General features: G+C 37.3%; 2 protein-coding genes across 2 annotated transcripts in view; one reads left to right on the top strand and one right to left on the bottom strand.

Moving 5' to 3' along the window:
• Positions 1-17,957, bottom strand: part of LOC309506214 (NACHT, LRR and PYD domains-containing protein 3-like) — a 162,708-nt gene that overhangs the window by 110,028 nt on the left and 34,723 nt on the right. The gene's annotated exons all lie outside the window — the stretch shown is intronic.
• The window catches only part of LOC309506417 (putative N-acetylated-alpha-linked acidic dipeptidase), a 68,808-nt gene continuing 66,893 nt past the window's right edge, over positions 16,043-17,957 (top strand). The window contains exon 1 of the mRNA XM_082180355.1: positions 16,043-16,733. The gene's annotated coding sequence lies outside the window, so the exon portion shown is untranslated. The remainder of the gene's footprint in view (positions 16,734-17,957) is intronic.

Genomic DNA, 17,957 nt, shown 5'->3' with positions numbered 1-17,957 from the left:
AGAATAGTATGTGCAAACAGCGGGAAATATTCGTGCAGTGTGAGCATGTCAAAAACTCAATTCCCATTTGAAGCTTGTGACATAAACACACACATCAACCCGATCATTTTATTTATCGTTCATGTAAACACTACGTTTGGATTCATCAATCGGAATGAAATAATTCCAACTGAAACAAAAGGTGTGCATGTAAACATGGATGAAAATATTCATATAGACCTCGCCTATTCATAGATCATATTCACATCACATAATTAAACTCTTATTAAAAATAGTTTACAGAGACTAAAGTGGAGCTGAATTATTATCTTATATTCTCCAGTTACACACATATGAGACCTGTCACTGAAATTGGGTCAATTTAAGCTTGAAATAAAATATATACTCACAGTAGTGTAATGTCTTCAGTTTATAATGTGGATCATTCTTCAGATCAGAGAGCAACTTCAATCCTGACTTTCCTATTTTATTCCCAGACAGATTCAGTTCTCTCAGGTGTTCAGGGTTTGATCTCAGAGCTGAAGTCAGAGCAAAACAACCTTCATCTGTGACGCCACAATAACTCAACCTGTAGAGAACAATGACACACACTTCACTCTCATTTGCACTATATTAAAATGGGCTGCAAAAAAAGGAGGCAAAAAGGCTTGCGAAATTCTGCTCTGTTTCAGCCATTATAGGGAGCATGCAAATATGGAGACGGAGATGTTTTGTTTATCCTTAATGTGTTGAGTATTATAAATGGAAGGACCTGTACAAGTATGTGAGCCATGAATTGTAGATCTGTCACCGTTTCAAAGACTCTTCCCAGAGTATTTGGATCTTGTTTTCTTTGTAATGTCTTTCAGGTCCAAATAAAAGCATTCAAATGTGTGCGTGCGTGTGTGTGTGCGTGCGTGAATGTGTGTGTGTGTGTGTGTGTGTGTGTGTGTGTGTGATTTCACAAAATTATAAACAATCCTTTATAAAGTGTCAATGCAGAAAGATGAACATAATTAACAGTAAGAATGAATCCAGCATGTTCTTCATTTCTCAGTTCTGACTGTGTTGAGCTCGAGTCTGTTTAAAGTCAAGAGACTGAAATGTTGATTGTGAAAGTGTGTATTTCAGTGTGACTCTCAGTCCTGCAGTTTCATGTTATTGAGGATCAGCTCATGTGTTCAATCATTTACAGCTCAATAATCTGAACTCACAGCAGCAGAAAGAGGCTGAACACTTCAAATATACTTTACATTGTGATTCATGTGTGAGAGTCAAATATGATCTTACCTCAGTATCTCCAGTTTACAGTGAGGATTCTGTAGTACATCAGACAGAAGATTCACTGATTTTCCTATTTTATTAAATGACAGACTCAGTTCTCTCAGGTGTTCAGGGTTTGATCTCAGAGCTGAAGTCAGAGCAGCAAAACCTTCATCTGTGACGCCACAATAACTCAACCTGTAGAGAACAATGACACACACTTCACTCTCTCAGTTCAGATCAGATCAGTTTAGCAGTGAATCCATTATTAAAGAGAAAGTTCAAACTTTAAAACACAAATTAATATGTTTGATGGATCATTAGACTGAGATCTAAAATGTCACAAAACATGATCATAAAACATCTAAAGTATCATTCAATCAAGAAAAATAATCTCTTATTTGCACTATATTAAAATTCAGTCTTGTGCAAAATCTGCTTTAATAAATGACACTATTCACAACATAGGTTAGTTTTACTGTTAAGCCGACTGCACACTGTGCGATTTTGGCCACGATTTGGCGTCTGAGACAAATTTAGGAAATCCTAAAAGTATCCTCTGATCATAGGCCAAAACCTGAAGTGTTTAGTGTATTTTTGTTGGACAAGAGGTTCATAAATGCTTCTCATGTTTGGAAAGATGTTTGATGTGTGTTTCTTTTTCAAATGCATATTAAAAGCGACTTTAAACTCGCAGTGCTTTCAGATGGAGCAGCGTTTACTACTGATCAGAGCCGTACGTCACTGACAAGCTGCACATAATAAATAATCGCAGCTTTTGCGATTTCATAATAGCGATAAGCAAAATCGATTTCATGTTAATTGCAATTAATGGTTCAGCTCTATTTGATATGTTCACCGACAGACGATTAATGACCGTTGCGATCAAATTTTCCCTCCGATGAGATTCTGACAGTGTCTGAAGATTTGACTCTCAGTCCTGCAGTGTGACTTCTCCTACGACAACCGTCACATTGTCTTCGTTTTTCAAGACAAGCCATGACCAAAATAAACACTAGAGATTTCTTTGTAGCCACCATTTCAATCCCGTGTGTAACGCAGCTCACATCACCAAGCGTGTCATTGATTGATAAAGTAAAACATGTTCAATCATTTACAGCTCAATAATCTGAACTCACAGCAGCAGAAAGAGGCTGAACACTTTAAATATACTTTACATTGTGATTCATGTGTGAGAGTCAAATATGATCTTACTCTAGTTTCTCCAGTTTACAGTGAGGATTCTGTAGTACATCAGACAGCAGATTCACTGATTCTCCTATTTTATTCCCAGACAGATCCAGTTCTCTCAGGTGTTCAGGGTTTGATCTCAGAGCTGAAGTCAGAGCAGCAAAACCTTCATCTGTGAGATCACAATAACCCAACCTGTAGAGAACAATGACACACACTTCACTCTCTCAGTTCAGATCAGATCAGTTTACGAGTGAATCCATTATTAAAAAGAAAGTTCAAACTTAAAGCACAAATTAATATGTTTGATGGATCATTAGATTGAGATCTAAAATGTCACAAAACATGATCATAAAACATCTAAAGTATCGTTCAATCTGGAACAATAATCTCTTATTTGCACTATATTAAAATTCAGTCTTGTGCAAAATCTGATTTAATAAATCAGACTATTCATTACATAGTACAGATCTAGTAAGTAACAGTAAAACTAGCCTATGTAATTTGTATGGAGTGTCAATTTGAGTGTGTATGTGAATGTGTTTTCATTTTACAGAATTAAAAACAATACTTTAGAAAGTGTCAATGCAGAAAGATGAACATAATTAACAGTAAGAATGAATCCAGCATGTTCTTCATTTCTCAGTTCTGACTGTGTTGAGCTCGAGTCTGTTTAAAGTCAAGAGACTGAAATGTTGATTGTGTGTGAAAGTGTGTATTTCAGTGTGACTCTCAGTCCTGCAGTTTCATGTTATTGAGGATCAGCTCATGTGTTCAATCATTTACAGCTCAATAATCTGAACTCACAGCAGCAGAAAGAGGCTGAACACTTCAAATATACTTTGATTCATGTGTGAGAGTCAAATATGATCTTACCTCAGTATCTCCAGTTTACAGTGAGGATTCTGTAGTACATCAGACAGCAGATTCACTGATTCTCCTATTTTATTCCCAGACAGATTCAGTTCTCTCAGGTGTTCAGGGTTTGATCTCAGAGCTGAAGTCAGAGCAGCAAAACCTTCATCTGTGAGATCACAATAACTCAACCTGTCAAGAGATGAAAATCAAATAACATAATTTAAACACCATCAAATAGCTTTCCAACAAATGTAAAATTCTTATCCAAGGTTCATGGTCAAATGTTTCCATTTACAACGTGTTTTCTGCCACGGTAAGAAATGTAGCCGATCACAGACATGTTTGCTGATCTCTTTTTTTTTTTTTTGTGAATCCTCTCATTCACAAAAAGGCAGATTTTCTTTATGCAGTGTAGACAACTTTATTGTTTATAATGGAACTTTGTGAGATTGTGGACTGTAATGACAAAAGTAATGACTTGTAAATAATCTTAAATGTCTCATTGTACATTGCTGTTCTTGTTATGTAAGAGTCGTTGCTACACATTAAATCTGCACTTTACTAGAGAACCATCACTAATTTCACAAACTCAGTGATTTGATTCTTAATTGTCAATTTCACAGTAAAATTAAAATTTGAAGTTTTAGTCAACTTTAATCTAAACATCAAGTAAATGTTTAATTGTCCTTCTAATAGTTAAATGTATGACTCTGCTGTGTAAACCATACATCAAATGTTTTTTAGGAGATTTGAGCTACTTGATAAATGAGCTGTTTCTCCAGTTGTTTGCTTGGTCTTCATTTCTTTATAATTTATTTGAAATATTTGAAATATTTAAATTCCTTCTTTATGTGCAAGAACATTCAACTAGTAAACCTGAATTATTTACTCACAAACAAATTTTCGGACTTTGTTTGAATGCCTGAAGTAATTTTACATTGTCACGGTTTAGGAAACACATCAAATACTGACCACTGAACTCTAGACAACATCTGCAGCACTGAAGATTTATGAACTTTTGTTTTCCTAATGTTTTAAGAGTGAACTGATTGTTCTGATTGATACTTACTGAACTGATCTGGATTCTTTAATCACAGGGAGAAGCTTCTGAAGAACCTTTAGTTTTTCAGTTTTATTGACTTGTCCAACAAAATCATTAATATCAAACTCATCCAGCTTCTCTGATGTCAACAACACAAAGACTACAGCTGACCACTGAGATGAAGAGAGTTTGACTTCCTTTATTCTTCCAGATTTCAGATACTGTTGTATTTCCTCCACTAGTGAACGATTGCCCAGTTCATTCAGACAGTGGAACAGATTAATGGATTTCTCTGGAGAGTCAATGGTCCTGATCTTCTTCTTGATGTACTGAACTGTTTCCTCATTGCTGTCAGATCTACTTGTCTGTGTCATTAGTCTTTGTAGGAGAATCTGATGAGACTCCACTGACAGACCCAGAAGAAACCGCAGGAAAAGATCCAGATGTCCATTTTTACTCTGTAGAGCCTCATTCACAGCTCTCTGATGCAGCGCAGATAATGACACATGTTCTTCTGGTGAATTGAGCTGAAACCAGCCCTTTATTTTAGACAGCAAACTCTGTTTGGTAATTGAGTCAAACACATTTGTGTTGTTGATTGTACAGGAGAGATGCACATATAGAGCCGCTAGATGTTCCTGAACACTCAGATGAACAAAGCAGAAGACTTTCCCCTGATACCAGCCAAACTCCTCTCTGAAGATCTGAGTGCACAATCCTGAGTAAACTGATGCTTCTGTCACATCAATGCCACACTCTCTCAGGTCTTCCTCATAGAAGATCACATTGCCTTTCACAAGCTGCTGAAAAGCCAGTTTCCCCAGTTTGAGGATCATGTCTTCATCTGTCACGTTCTTCTCATAGTCCTTCTCATGTTTGATGTTGGTCTGAAGGATCAGGAAGTGTGTGTACATCTGAGTGAGAGTCTTGGGAATCTCTCCAGTCTCTGCTTCGCTCAACATCTTCTCCAGAACAGCAGCTGAGATCCAGCAGAACACTGGGATGTGGCACATGATGTAGAGGCTCCTTGATGACTTCAGGTGTGTGATGATTGTATTGGCCAGATTCTGATCACTGATTCTCTTCCTGAAGTATTCCTCCTTCTGTGGATCATTGAAGCCTCGTACCTCTGTCACTCGATGGACACACTCAGAGGGGACGAGATCGGCTGCTGCTGGTCTGGAGGTGATCCAGATGAGAGCAGAGGGAAGCAGATTCCCCACAATGAGGTTCGTCAGCAGCACGTCCAGTGATTTCTTTTTGTTTGCATCTCGTAAAGTCTCATTCTTTTTAAAATTTAAGGGAAGACGACACTCGTCCAGACCATCAAAGATGAACAACACTTTATATTTGTCACTGGATATTTCCATTTCTTTAGTTTCAGGGAAAAAGACATGAATAAGCTCTGAAAGACTGAGTGTTTTGTCCTTCATCAGATTGATCTCTCTGAAAGGAAGTGGAAATATGAGCTGGACGTCCTGATTCTCTTTCTCTTCAGCCCAGTCCAGGATGAACTTCTGCACAGAGACTGTTTTCCCAATGCCAGCGACTCCCTTTGTCAGCACAGTTCTGATGGGTTTGTCTTGTCCAGGTAAAGGTTTAAAGATGTCACTGCATTTGATCGGTGTGTCCTCTGTTGCTGCTCTCCTGGATTGTGTCTCAATCTGTCTCACCTCATGTTCATTACTGATCTCTCCACTCTCACTCTCTGTGATGTAGAGCTCTGTGTAAATCTCATTCAGGAGTGTTGGGTTTCCCTGCTGTGCTGTTCCCTCATACAGACACTCAAACTTCTTCATCAGATTTGATCTAAACCTGTTGAGGACTTCATGGCTGTAAAATAAAATACCACAGTATTAATAAACACATGTCTTTTTTTAATCATATATTTTATATGTATTTTTTGTTGAAATGTAATACCTGAGATCAGTCTGTGTATCTCCACTCTTAAACTCTACTGGCGGACCCATAGACGCGTCACTCCTCATAGACACACAGCTGGGCTCTGGTTCTGATCTCTTCTGATGAACTGAACTATAACAAAATATTAAAGTTAATACATTGAATTACTGTATTCAAAAATCACATATTCATTTATCCTTAAAGAATTTATTTTCACAATGTTGATAAAAAAAATGAACTAAGTGCTCTCATATACGTCTCTCATGTGTGAGTAACACTACATACATTAAAATATTAGCTACACATAAAAATAACTGAAAGCAATGTCCAAAAAGAATTTCTCATATCTTGTAGAATATATTACTGATAATGTTCTGATAATATAAAATGCCATACTATAATCATATTTTTATAGAAATGTAATACCTGAGATAAGTCTGTGTATCTCCACTCTTAAAATCTACTGGCGGATCCATAGACGCATCACTCCTCATAGACACACAGCTGGGCTCTGGTTCTGATCTCTTCTGATGAACTGAACTATAACAGAGTTTAAAGTTAAACATATTTGCCATATTCAACATATTACATATCCATTTATCAATAAAACAATCACTCTTCATGATTATTTAATTTACACTGTTATTACAAAAATTGTACATTGAGATGAGTTCTTTCACAGATGTCTCTCTGTGTGAGCAACACTATACTGTATGCATTAAAATATTACATTAAAACATTCTTCTTGTACATTGTTTGAATCTTGTAGAATATTGTCAGGGTTCTGTCACTTCTGTCTAGTTCAATTCTTGGTTTTGTGACAGAGCTCTGACACTTCCGGTTTTGTCTCGTCTTTGTCTGAGTGCACGGTTGCTCGAGCCGTGCACTCACTTGTCTACTGTACGTGCCTTGTTACGTGTGCGGGGCATGGTGTTTGGATCCCAGCACGTCGGTCTAGTTTGGTTTTTGGTTCTGTGTCAGGATTCAGACATCCATGCCCCGCGAGTTTGTTTTTTGTTGTGAGCGCACAGGATGAGCTTACGCTAGTTTTTGTGCGCGCTGTCTTATCGTGTGAGCGTGTGGTTTCGAGTTCGCTCGGGCCGTATGCTCTTGTCCACGTGTTTTGTGTGGCACGCGATTCATGTTTTTATCGGCCGCGTGCTTTCATGTCATGTTTTGTCTCGTGCTGTGTAGCACACAGCTTGTGTTTTACACTAGCTGTGTGCTTTCTTGTTGTCATGTTTTGTGTGAACACGTGGCTTATGAGTTTTCATTAGCTGCGTGTTCATGTCTCGTTTTGTGCTTGTGTTTTTGTCATGTTTGGTGTGAATAGGGAGCAAACAAGGCAGTTAATGAGGGAGGACAGGTGGGGCAAATTAACTAATAATCAGGTAACAAGGCTCTCCTGTCCATTGTCTAACCCCACCCACCTTGTTACCTGATTATTGGTTCAATTGCCCAACCTGTCCTCCCTCGTTAACTGCCTTGTTTGCTTCCTATTTATTCTCCCTGTGTTTGCAGTCCTGTGCTGGGGAATGTGATTGCAACTCAACATGCTGAGGATGGCGAGCAGGAAGAGACTGGAAAAAACCTGGGCTGCGGGAGGCGGAATCGCGTCTTTGAGCCTGGGAGTAGAACATTTTGGAAATGTTGAGAGTATGGCGAGTGAATTGGATGGTGAGCAAGGAGAATGGCATGCCATGAGGTAACATCAAAGAGAACAAGAAAGAAGAATTCTGTGTCAAGTCACAGTGAGTTGGAACAACAGAATGAATTGAAAAAAAGTGAGGAAAACTAATAGGATGGAAGAGTGGAAAGTGGTGATCGAGTTTGGAACGTAGTGCTGCTTATCAGGGATGTGAAGTTCAAAAAAGAGCAAAAGATATTCAGAGATTCAAAATACAAAATAAAGTATAAAGCAGCAACACAAGTCTCATAATTTGGGAGTGACTACAGATTCTCAAGCAATCGGTCAAAATACATTCTCAGTAAAGGACTTCCCTAAACTGCCACAAATGAATAACATTAGTGCCATAAAGTGTTCACATAAGTGTGCAGTCAAAGACGATACTCTGATAGTGAATACGTTTAAATTTGTAGCTTTCATAGGTATGGTAGTGAATGTAGTGATGTGCCACTTTTATTAAAGAAGGTATATCTTATGGGAGAATAACAATGAACTATGGTACTGAATTAGAAGTAGTGGTTACTGAGATTTGGGTGAATAAAAGAAGTATAGTAGTAATTCTTAATTTATATAATCCATGTAAAACAATGAAGATTGAAGATTTACAAGAGTTTGATCAAGGATACAAAATTATATGGTGTGGGGATTTGAATGCAAATAATACACTATGGGGTGGGACCACTAAACCCAATATAATATAAGCTATATTATGATAGAACATTTAAATGATTCTGCATTGGGTAAAGTACTGGAGTTATTTAACAAGGTTTGGGAGGAGGGTATGCTTCCAGTAAGGTGGAAAGAAGCAATTATTATTCCGATTAAGAAACCTGGGAAAATTTTTACAAATCCAGATAGCTATAGACCGATAGCTTTAACTTCACATGTATGTAAAACCATGGTGAAAATGATTACGGAAAGAATAACATATTACTTAGAAAGAAATGAGCTGTTTTCACCATTTCAAAGTGGATTTAGAAGGGGGCGTAGTACTCTGGACCCTTTAATATGCTTGGAAAATGATATTAGGAAAGCTCAAGCAAATAAAGAAGCGGTAGTAGCTGTTTTCTTCGATATAGAAAAAGCGTATGATATGATGTGGAAGGAAGGTTTGTTAATAAAGCTAGATAAAATGGGTATTGGTGGTAAATTATATAATTGGATTAAAGATTTCTTATTTGGTAGGTACATTCAGGTTCGTGTGGGGAATTCTATATCAGATACATTTTTTGTTGAAAATGGCACCCCTCAGGGGAGTACTGTTTTTAATTATGATAAATGATGTTTATAATAATGTTAATCCTGACATTGGGAAATCTCTTTTTGCTGATGATGGGGCAATTTGGAAACGAGGGAGGAATATGGACTTTGTTGTAAAGAAAGTTCAGGAAGCTGTTAATGTGGTTGAAGAATGGTCTTTGAATTGGGGATTTAAATTATCTGTTGAGAAATACCAATCCATCTTTTTTACAAGAAAGAAAATCAAAGAAGATATTTGTTTGAAACTATACAATCAAAGGTTAGAAAGGTTGTGGTTTGATATATCGATTACATGGAAAAATCATTTTAATAAGGTGGAGGATAAATGTAAGAAAGTACTGAATATTATGAGATGTTTAACAGGCATTGTTTGGGGAGCTGATCGAGTGGCGTTAAGAAATATTTATATTGCATTAGTTAGATCAGTTCTAGAATATGGATGTATTGTTTTTGGATCAGCTGCTAGTACATCTTTAAAAAGGTTGGATAAAATTCAGGCTCAAGCATTGAGATTATGTTGTGGAGCAGTAAAGTCAACACCAATATCAGCGCTTCAGGTGGAAGTTAGAGAAATGCCACTGACTCTAAGAAGGAAACAGTTGAGGGCTAATTATTGGGCTAATTTACAAAGTCAAAAGGACACCCATCATACAAAACAGATTATAAATGAAAGTTGGGAAAGCAGCAAAATTAAAAAGGAGGTATTTAGTAATATAATTTTGGATATAACAAAGGAGTTAGGAATCAATGATTGGGTCGCTAGTCTAACTAATTTAATACCAGCTGCCTGAAACAAGTTAGTTTAAGTAAAAACATTTTTGATATTATGCAAGCTTATGTGAACACTAAACTGCATGAGAGATATGGGTATTACGTACAGTTATTCACAGATGGGTCTAAAAATCCAGTGAACGGAAAAACAAGCTGTGCTTATTACATTCCAGAATTAAAAATTAAGGTGTTTAAAAGATTAACTGATCATTTATCGGTGTATGCAGCAGAAATGATTGCAATTTTGTTTGCATTACAGTGGATAGAGGAAGTCAAACCCATGACAATGCTAATTTGTTCAGATTCAAGTGCTGCTCTGATTAGTCTCAAAAGTGCAACGTCAAAATGTACGGAGGATATTATGTATGAAATGTTGTTATCTTTATATAGAGTAAGTAGTCTGGGGATAGATGTTCAGTTTTTATGGGTCCCAGCACACATTGGCATCCAAGGGAATGAGATGGCAGATACTTTAGCTAAAAATGGGTTGAAAGTAAATCAGGTAGAGGTGGCACTACCAGTTAGCAAAGTAGAGATCAAGTCATATGTACGGAGCAAAATTAAGATACAGTGGCAGAGTTTATGGGATAAGGAAAATAAAGGAAGACATTTATATAAGATACAGCAGAAAGTGGGGGGAAGAAAAGTCAATGGGGAAGAGCAGGAGAGAACAGTGTCAATTTAGCAGAATTAGACTAGGTCACACAAAGTTAAATGCATCTCTGCACCTTATTGGAAAACATTCATCTGGAAATTGTGAGACATGCAGTCAACTGGAAACTGTGGAACATGTGCTGTTTGAATGCACTAAATACTCAACTCAAAGACTGGCTTTAAGGAATGGACTGGAACATGAAAGAATTAAACAAATGGACATTACAACAATTTTCTCAAATAACTCTGGAAAGATGGTACTTAAACACATCTCATCTTTTTTACAACAAACTGGACTGAACACAAGGATTTAAGTAAATGTAATTAAGATACAGTAGGTGGCGATAATGCTCCATATGGTTGCAATTCGCCAATAAAAAGAAGAAGTCCTGTGCTGGTTTGTTACAGGGGGGCACTGTTTCATAAAATATTGAAGCTTCCCCGGGCGCCGCCATTGATTAGCGGACCATCACCTGCTGTTAGCATTCCATTGACTCCCATTCATTTTGGCGTCACTTTGACAACGAATAACTTTACATCTGAGGCGTTTAAAGACTCCATTTGTCCATAATTTATTTCTAAGGAAACACGAAAATGTATAAAATGCTCCATTACCTTGTATCTTACGTTATGGCCCCATAGAAGCAGTTTTTGTAAAAATAGGCTAACGATTGTGTCATAACCACACGACTCTCTGTCACACAGTAGAGAGATTACCGTATGGACAGGAGGAGAAGCTTGCGGGCAATCGGGGGGATGTGGAGGCAAAATGACAAAATAATGAATCAGAATACCTAGCAAAAGTTTCTCCTGCTCCTAGCTCATGGACAGCTCCTACTCACGATCTCCGTCTCTGCAAGTTTCGGAAGGGAATGATTCAGATTTCTCTTGGCACAGCTCCTAGAAGACAGACGGCTTGCTCACGTCACATCTACGTCGTCAAGCTCAGTTTGAGTCTGCGCAGTACGCTCGACCATCAGGAAGTGAGTGCTTCTAATTGACTTCACTTGTCTCCGTTGAATCCAATGGGGTCGCTGTGTCCAGTTTATATACTGTCTATGGTTCGTTGTCATTTCTACGTCGTATGTGTGTTTCCCTGCTGTCAAGTCAAGTCAAGTCAAGTCAAGTCAAGTCAAGTCCCTCGGGGTAGTTTTTGTTTGTATTTAGTTTTAGTTTTATTATTAAAGCCCATCAACTCTGCACTTGAGTCCTCGCTTCATCCCTCACCCACAAACCTGACAGAATATATTACTGATAATGTTCTGATAATATAAAATGCCATACTATAATCATATTTTTATAGAAATGTAATACCTGAGATCATGTTGTGTATCTTCACTCTTAAAATGTACTGGATGATCCATAGACGCGTCACTCCTCATAGACACACAGCTGGGCTCTGGTTCTGATCTCTTCTGATGAACTGAACTATAACATAAATAGATTAAAGTTAATACATTGAATTACTGTATTCAAAAATCACATATTAATTTATCCTTAAAGAATTTATTTTCACAATGTTGATAAAAAAAAGTGTAAAATGAACTAAGTGCTCTCATATACGTCTCTCATGTGTGAGTAACACTACATACACTAAAATATTAGCTACACATAAAAATAACTGAAAGCAATGTCCAAAAAGAATTTCTCATATCTTGTAGAATATATTACTGAAAATGTTCTGATAATATAAAATGCCATACTATAATCATATTTTTATAGAAATGTAATACCTGAGATCATGTTGTGTATCTTCACTCTTAAAATGTACTGGATGAGCCATAGACGCATCACTCCTCATAGACACACAGCTGGGCTCTGGTTCTGATCTCTTCTGATGAACTGAACTATAACATAAAAAAGATATATATATATATATATATATATATATATATATTATATTTATTTTATATTTTAATATAAATTCTTAAAAGGTATTTTAATAAAAGAAAAACTGGCTGGTCTAATTGTTTTCAATAAAATTAAAGTTTTTAACGTAATAAAAACATCTTCTTTACTATAATTTAAAGATGATTTAATCTGGAGTTTATTAAAAATACCTGCATCCTGGATAAAAATCTTCATCTCTGGATGTTGGAGTTTCATCCATGATGAAGCTGAACAGTTGAAACAGAATCTGATCTTCACCACTGACTCTGAATGGAAATGACAAACAATAATTCAGCTGAACGGAACCTGAGATTCAGAGAAACAGGATCATGAGACTCAAATTCACTCAAATACACAATGTTAGTCGTATATTAACACACATGCTAAATAAACCACAGACAACACGAAACAATGACACCATGTTTTGCTCTAAAATGAAACATATCAAACACATAACTAATAGGCCTATGTCCTTTAGGGGAAATAGGCGAATATTGGCCTAAATGCGGAAGTCACCCGTAAAACGTCTCGAGACCTGAACACTGACCTTGATCAACGTTTGATCACATTCAGATTCACAAAATCCACCGCCGTTTCTATCAAGTTACACGTAAATTCGTGTCTAAGCTTTTGTGAAGGTTTCCATTAAACACTTTGGATTTGATACTCAGTATAGAATCGATTCTGGCTGTTAAATGTCGAAACATCAACTCTGATCATTTACTTTCACTTTTAATTTGTTCTGCGCAAAACAATATGTTGTCCGGTTCGTGAACGAATCGTTCTTTTCAACCGATTCTTTTTAGTGAACCGGTCGAACCGGTAGGCTACATCAAATCAGACTGAATCGTTCGTAACAGTACGCGTAACGCGTCTTGAGTCAGCGCTGATCCACAAGTTACTAAAGTTAATCACTTTCGGACATGCCTGACAGTTCCTCCGACTCGACATAAAACAATATCCCGGAGTATACTCCAGTAACTCCAACAGTTCACTGAACTGAGAGAACTGATATGCACGAGCAGCTGATACTGCGCATGCGTGTACTACCGAACGTACAGGTACAGCGGTTCTCAATCACCAGTCACTGATTCTTGAGAGTCGGGACAAAACATGTCCCACATAGAAAAGTCTAATTTATAGCAAAAATTAAGAAATTCATCATGATTGACATACTTACAAAGTTAAATCTAAAGGAATTGTATATACCTATCTGATTTTTAGGTCTGTGGTTAGAAGGTCCATGTTATTGCACTTGTCCTCAGCAAGAGGTCACAATATTAACCATCCCCAAAAACTTATAAAAAGCTCTACAATTGTGAAAACATATATATCAAATAAAAAATAAGGGGTATAAATATAAAAAACAATGCATGAAGTGAACATCAAACAATATTTTCCATAAAAATCTGCCTATTAAAGTTGTGTCCTCAGTTTCTGTCAACTCCGTCAGATTTTATCATAAAGCTCTTTAAATCAGGAAATAGCATGGTCAGCTATATCCCTGAGGACCCCTTTTCATCTCCCTGCCTGTGGTGAATGCAGCACTACCACACATGCTCTGGTGCGTTTTACATTTTTTAAAATATTTTAGACAAACAATGTCAATATTCCTATGGTCACAGCTGCACCATGTCAATACCGTCTTTCTGTTAAGATACTTTTTTTTAAACCATAGTGGATTGAATTTAAAGGTATAGCGGAGGATGTTTTACTTCCTGGTGGGTAACCTATACTATTGGTCCTCCTAATTGTCAATCATTCTGGTGAATCAATCAAACTTTTCAAAAAGTGGAGAGGGCGGGTCTTATCTAAAATTTGGAAAGATCCTCCGCTATACCTTTAAGCATTTTAGTGAGGTTATTGGGACAGCTAGCAACTGAGGAAAAAACTACCTAGCTGCAGTGTACAATACATGTTTTGGCGGGAAAATACATGCCCTTACGTCAACTCCGTCAGACGTCAACTCCGTCAGGTTCTTTATCTGACGGAGTTGACCAGTAAGCTGACGGAGTTGACAAATCGACCCATAACCTCTTAATGTGCGAATATAATATTATTTGTAAATATAGTGAAGGGTTAAACTGTTATTTCAGGGTTTTATTTACACATAGATGCACATACATAGCATGCATTACATTATTTAACCATACACATCTGACTTGCAGAGAATGGGCAGGCAGTGGTGTAACGTGTAACTTTGCCAGCACTTTAATATATATATATTTATATGTAGAGACAGAGATAGAGAAATGAGAAGCCAGTGTAGGGCTGGGCGATATGGGCAAAAAAAAATTATCACAGTATTTTTTTTTTTAATATCAGTCGATTATCGATAATTATCACGATAAATGTCAAATCTTTATTTCTTTCAAATTTAAAGGCAGATTTTTGCTCCTAAGTGAAAGTTGTAAAAAACAGAGCGTTAATTGTGGTTTTAAACTACTCTTTATTGTCAGAACATATCATGACAAACAGGTGAACATTTCACAAATCGGAGGTAAAACATTCAAACATTTTTTGTCAACACCGTCAGTTTTTCCGTCAACACCGTCAGTTTTTCGTCAACACCGTCAGATCTTCGTCAACAGCGTTGGATGTATGAATGTTTTTGTTATTTTGGGGGGAAAAACAAATATTCTTCCTTCAGTTTATGTTGTTTTTGTAATAAAGGACCATCTGATCTACATCCTCTTATGTTTTATTTATATAAGGAATTTGTTTTTACAATATTGAAATTAAAATCAAAGTTTGAAAATTCAAATATTTAGAAATCTGAGTTTTCAGAATAGTGTGACATCACAACTTAAGTTTATATATTGTAATTTTTTTACATATCAGAGTAACTAAACACTATTACAATATACTTCAGAACTTTAGATTCTTGTTGGATTTGAAGAATTAAAATTGTATACTTTTTAGTGTGTCTGACGGAGTTGACACAAATCCAGTTCTGAAGGGAAACATGTTTATTTGTTAAAAATGTGTTTTTATTTAGAACCTGTTCCTTTACATGGTTAAATAGCTAAGACCTTTCTCTGCAGAAACATATAACTCTGATTGATATAGTGTGTATTTAAAAAAAAAGTTTTTTAAAACGTGTTTTGTCCCGACTCTCAAGAATCAGTACAGAACCGAGAATTGTTTCTTTCGGACACGTTCGACACACTGAGAACCGATGAGCTGATGAGCTAAGCATGCTGCAATTTTTTCAGAGGGACGAAATGCATGTTTCTTAATTTTTGTTGAACATCAGTAAGTGTAACAAAATAAAACATGTTGGGAACATGTTTAGGCCTATCACATAATCACTGTCGTATCAATGTATTATTTTAAAGATTGGGAAAGACAATGAATGGATTGTAAAACTGTCAAACTAAACATTTATTATTAGCCTATATCCTACTAAAGCATTATTTCCAGGAACAGCTCATTTAATTTCTAAGTAAATTGATATAAATCTTTGACGTAAACTCTTGCCAAGGTTTTAAGGGTGCAAAGTAAATGTTTACAATGTGTTAATCAACATAACGTAGCCTATTAAACATAGCCTACTGGAGAGGAGGATCATGCATCGACTTTTTTAGTTTGTCGACTGTAGGCTAGTGTTTCAGCAGTTCTCAGCTCAGAACACACACACACTGCTACAGCGGTTCTCGAGTCAAGAACTGGTTGTTGCAGCAGTTCTCGAATCACCAGTACAGAACCGAGAACTGTTTCTTTCGGACACGTTTGATATGGAGAACCGATGAGCTGGAGATACTGCGCATGCGTGATAGCACCGTCTCTGAACCGAACTTTCTTTCGGCCAACTGATGCTGTGGTGACACAAGTCCTTTATAGCTAGTCAGGTTGGGAGAACAAATCAGCAATGTTTTAGGCTTCTAGTTAGGTTAGTTGAAGTAGTTTGTTATCAGCGGCGATGTTTAAACGTGTCACTGCGAAGCGGAATGCGTAAAATTGGCGCGCGAGGACTTCATGGATGAATCGAGCGAGTTGTTGAATCATTTTCACTCAAAGGAACCGATTCGCTGCAATGAACTTTTGAACACAAGCCAACCAAAACCCGCCTACATTTCTCACCTCTCCTCTCTTCTCCTGCTCGCAGTTCTAGTTCTCCAACTTTCAACAAGTTATGTACGGCGCTTAGTCAAATGTGATCTGAGGATAAAATAATCAGCTAGATCTGCCGGTTAACGGTTATTACAGCTTTCTTCTTGATTGGCTTTATTATTGGTGACCTTCTCTACCTTTATAAGTATTTTTGATTATGTGCAATGCCTCTCGCGAGGTCGTTTTAGTCTGTCCTTTGTGCATCATTTTGCCATAAAAACATGTTGACACAAAGTTGCCAAATATGGTTCTTTCCCAGTGGGCATTTGATGTCAATTTAACATCAATGTGACATCAAACATTGATGTCAAAATTACGTCACGAAATAGGTCAAAAATGAAAGTCATATTGACGTCGAAGTGTCAATGTCAATTTGATGTCAAGATTTTGACCTCTGCTGATGTCATTTTGATGTTATTTTGATGTCATGCTTTGTTGGCATTTGATGTCAATTCAACAATTTTTTGACGTCAAGATGTCATGATGTTGATCCCAGCAGGCACAGGATGGACTATAACATCGGCCAGACGTTGGATTTTGGTTGAAAATGAAAGTCGGGTTGACGTCTAAATCCAATGTTTGTTAAGACGCTGCTCTTTTAGAATGTGTGTCGTGGCAGTGACACACACACACACACACGGAGTACAGAGAATAAAAGGATATAAGCGCCGGAAAGCGCAGCAGGAAGGCAAGGAAGGCGGCGCAGCCAGCGACTTCAGTGACTCGTCCCGCTGAAGGTGCTCTCTCTCAGACGGCGCGGCTTCTTCTCCAGCTCCTCTCGTAAGAGAACTATGTTATTCCCTTAACTAAGACGAGTTGATACACACCTCTCTCGTCTCAGTGCGTGCACTCAATCGCTCTGGCGCGTGGCGACACTTTGATAGCACTTAGCTTAGCCCAGTTCATTCATTAGGATCCAAACAGAGATGAAGTTAGAAGCGACCAAACACCTCCACGTTTTCCCTATTTAAACACAGTTACACAAGTAGTTACATGACCAAGTATGGTGACACAAAATAAAACATGGCGCTTTTCTTAGCGGGAAAAAAGGATAACTATAATGTATGACGGAATAGCACTTGGGGGCACTTCGACTCGGCGCAGTAATATCATCACTCCTGAAAAATCCTCTCCCCCCTGTCATTAGAACCAACGTGACTTTTTACTGCGCCGAGTCGAAGTGCTCCCAAGTGCTATTCCGTTGAGTGCAAGCACTGAGACGAGAGAGGTATGCATCAACTTAGTTAAGGGAATAACAGTTTAATATGAAAAAACGGTGGAGTGTTCTTTTAAAGCACAAATTAATATGTTTGAGGGATCATTAGATTGAGATCTAAAATGTCACAA

Source organism: Leuciscus leuciscus (genome assembly GCF_965113295.1).
Source record: "Leuciscus leuciscus genome assembly, chromosome: 9".
NCBI lineage: Eukaryota > Metazoa > Chordata > Actinopteri > Cypriniformes > Leuciscidae > Leuciscus > Leuciscus leuciscus.
This window is presented reverse-complemented; position numbering and strand designations above follow the sequence as displayed.